The sequence below is a fragment of the Cebus imitator genome, unplaced genomic scaffold, assembly GCF_001604975.1.
Source record: "Cebus imitator isolate Cc_AM_T3 unplaced genomic scaffold, Cebus_imitator-1.0 Scaffold62, whole genome shotgun sequence".
Lineage (NCBI taxonomy): Eukaryota > Metazoa > Chordata > Mammalia > Primates > Cebidae > Cebus > Cebus imitator.
In genome coordinates this window covers 2,026,041-2,030,090 of record NW_016107377.1, presented here as the reverse complement: position 1 = coordinate 2,030,090, position 4,050 = coordinate 2,026,041, and the positions used below count along the sequence as shown (strand labels likewise).

At 43.7% G+C, this 4,050-nt stretch overlaps 1 pseudogene; it reads left to right on the top strand.

Annotated features, from left to right (window-relative positions):
* The first annotated feature begins 228 nt into the window (after nt 1-228).
* Nucleotides 229-1,133, top strand: LOC108305324 (annotated as a pseudogene).
* Nucleotides 1,134-4,050: the final 2,917 nt, after the last annotated feature.

The window sequence follows — 4,050 nt, the reverse complement described above, 5'->3', positions numbered from 1 at the left end:
AAATTAGCCAGGTATGGTGGCAGGTGCCTGTAGTCCTAGCTACTTGAGAGGTTGAGGCAGGAGAATCGCTTGAACCTGGGAGGTGGAGATTGCTGTGAGCCGAGACAGTACCACTGCACTCCAGCCTGGGTGACAGAGTAAGACTCTGCCTCAAAAAAATAAATAAATAGCCTTTCCCCCCAACTAGCGCTGCTGGGCCTGAGGTCTCTGTTGAGCGGCAGACGTGGGTCTCTGTTCCGCAGGATGGGGTTTGCTAAAGTTGTTAAGTATAAGGCCTACTTTAAGAGATACCAAGTGAAATTTAGAAGATGACGAGAGGGTAAAACTGATTACTGTGCTTAGAAATGCTTGGTGATACAGGATAAAAATAAATACAACACATCCAAATACAGGATGATAGTTCATGTAACAAACGGAGACATAATTTGTCAGATTGCTTATGCCCGTATAGAGGGGGATATGATAGTCCCGTGCAGCGTATGCACATGAACTGCCAAAAAACAGTGTGCAGGTTGGCCTGACAAGTTCTGCTGCAGTGTATTGTACTGGCCTGCTGCTGGCCGCAGGCTTCTCAGTAGGTTTGGCGTGGACAAGATCAATGAAGGCCAAGTGGAGGTGACTGGTGATGAATACAATGTGGAACGCATTGATGGTCAGCCAGGTGCCTTTACCTGCTATTTGGATGCAGGCCTTTCCAGAACTACCACTGGCAATAAAGTTTTTGGCGCCCTGAAAGGAGCTGTGGATGGAGGCTTGTCTATCCCTCACAGTACCAAGCGATTCCCTGGTTAGGATTCTGAAAGCAAGGAATTTAATGCAGAAGTAGACCAGAAACACATCACGGGCCAGAATGTTGCAGATTACATGTGCTACTTAATGGAAGAAGATGAAGATGCTTACAAGAAACAGTTCTCTCATACAAAAAGAACAGAGTAACTCCAGACATAATGGAGGAGATGTATAAGAAAGCTCATGCTGCTATACGCGAGAATCCAGTCTATGAAAAGAAGCCCAAGAAAGAAGTTAAGAAGAAGAGGTGGAACCACCCCAAAATGTCCCTAGCTCAGAACAAAGATCGGGTAGCTCAGAAGGCAAGCTTCCTCAGAGCTCAGGAGCGGGCTGCTGAGAGCTGAACCAAACAACTTTCTATGAGGATTTTTCAGATAAAGACATAAACTATGGACAGCAACTAAAAATAAATAAATAAATAAAAATAAAACGCAGTTGTAAAGCACATCTTGTCCCTTTAGTAAGAAAGTCTAGAGGCCAGAGGTGAGGCCCAGTCTCTGTGTTTCTAGCACCAAGCATGCTGCCCTGCCCAGGGTCAACACCCAGCAAACCTTGGATGATGTCGGTATGGTGATGTTCACAAACATCTTCAACAGCTGGCTGAAAGCCAAGCAGATGTGGTCACTCTGCAGTCCTCTGGAAGGCCCAGGAGAGCCCTTGCCTGCTACCTGAGTAGATGAGGACCTCCGGAGCTACCTGGCCTTTGTGGATTCCAGACTTCTTGTATCAGCCAAGTTCCAGGAGAGCCCCAGCAGCGCTCTCTTTTCCTGCTGCCTTGGTGCTCAAGACAATGGTCTTTTTTGAGTGTCCAGCTGATTCTTCTGCTCACTTCTGCCTCTCCTGTTGTGTGGGTGCCTCTCTCCTCCCTTCCCCAAGGAAAGCCTACACTTACTCTGAGCTTTCGAATCTGACTCAGTGCCCTTCAAGTCACTCTCCTCCAGCTGCCTGTGGCCCAGGCTGAAACACAATGTTTCATGTGGTTTCAGGGACGAGGTCACACCCATTTTCTTTTGCCATATCCTTAACAAATTTTCATTTGGGGGAAATAAAGCGTTGATAGAAAAGCAGCCTTTTATTTCACATCATTTCTCTTTTCTTTTTCCTCTTCCTGGTCTTTCTAAATTCCAACCCCATCTGATGAAAAGGCAAAAAGTTCTTAATAGCAATTTAATTTAAATGCATTGCCTTTTTAATAGCTATGGGGACAAAAATATCAAAGAGCCATAAGTTAATAACATTCAAGGGTAGAAAACTTCTGCAAAGCCACAGGGCATGTCCTGATGATACCAGCACAAAGCTGATGTCTCTTTTCTGCGGAAGATACACAGTACAGGTGAGTCTGCAGGTCCCCTGGCAGCCCTAGAGCAGTAGAAGGATATACCATGTTGTTATGGCTGTAGTGCATGCTGGCGCCTGGAAAGGGGTCAGGGACAGCATGCTCCTTTATACTCCACATTTGCCAGAAAGACCCTGTCCACAGCTTTCTCTCAGGGCCTGATCTAGAAAACCCAGAGATCCTTAAGTTCTACCCATCCCTCGCCTCCAGGCTAAGTTCCGTTTGAGTAAGAAAAATGTCCCTGGATGTGCCTGGTTTCCTGCTGGGAGTATCATTTATCAGTCAGACCAGGTGAATTAACATTTTATCCTGATTTACTTTAGAAAAGGAAATGAAAACTATATCTCCAGATGCATTTTTGTATCCTTTGCTCTGTGCTGTCATAAACAGCTAAGATAATTTTTCTGTGTTATTCACTAATTGTTTCCTGACTTGTCTCTGAGGGTGGACTTGATGTCATAACACTTTCTGGGATTTCTCACAGCACACAGCACAAACCTTAGGCACATAGTAAGCATCTGGCATTCAGTAAACCCTTTTAGATCAAATAATTGAGTAACAGGATTGAGTTCTACTTGCTGGACGTCTGCTTTCAGTGTTTCATTTGAGGTTTTGTTTTCTCTCCCTTGGATATAATTCACAGTGAACTGATATCCATGGTGTCTCTGTTCCACATGAGGAAGAGAGGAGAGAGAAAAAAATATCATGGTAACTCCCTAACTCAATTTCCATACGACACAAACTGCGGGTCATGTCTTCTTAATGTTCATTAGAATCCAGTACAGCACTGAGAAATTTAGTATTTATTTCTTAAATGATACATGAAGAAGACAAACTAACATGAATGCATTTGCTCCTCTCATAGAACCTCAGATCAATATTTTATTAATATTGACTTCCTTCTGTATTAGTCCATTCTCATGCAGCTATAAAGGACTGTCCAAGATTGGGGAATTATAAAGGACAGAGTTTTAATTGACTCACAGTACTGCAGGGCTGGGGAGGCCTCAAGAAACTTACAATCATGGTGGAAGGGGAAGCAAACACATCCTTCTTCACATGATGGCAAGAAGGAGAAGTGCCAAACAAAAGGGGAAAAAACCCTTATAAAACCACCAAATCTCATGAGAACTCACTCATTATCACAAAAACAGCATGAGGGTGGTCACCTCCATGATTCAATTACCTCCCACAAGGTCATTCTCATGACACCTGGGAATTATGGGAACTACAATTCAAGGTGAGATTTGGGTGGGGACACCTCCAAACTGTATTACCTTCTATTACAGGAAGTGCTAATCTGTCTCTCCCTCTAGAAATGTAAACTCCATGAGGCAAGGATGATGATGCAGAGTCTATGTCTGTATCCCCAGTTCATAGAACCGTCCCTAGCACATGATATGCACACTCAATAAATATTTGTGGAAAGACTGAATAGGATTTATGTTATATTTGGTATAATCTTACAGATTATGGTAATCAGCAAAGTAGAAATTAGACTCATATGTCTGAAATCTGGTCTTGGGGTTTGACATCAGGCTGTGACTCCCACTAGGGTTTGAGCTGGGATTCTGTACAAAACCTCAGCCACATGCTTTAGGTAACCACAGGACCTGTTTCTGGAAGAGAAGAAGAATTTCAGTGTTGAAGGGAAATGGTGACCCATAGGAAAAGCTAATTTAATAAAGATGAGGGAACAGACGCACATGTGGATACTTCCCTGCTGGATACTTCCACATTTGGGTATGTGGATGTCCTACCATAGTAGCTTTTCAGAGTATCCTCTTTCTCCCCTTTGCCTCACTTGGTTATTCTTTACCCCTCTATAGTAATAGACTGAGTTTTAATTCATGTTGATAGAGTCTCACTGTGTTACCCAGGCTGAAGTGCAACAGCTTACTGCAGCCTCTGGGCTCAAGTGATCC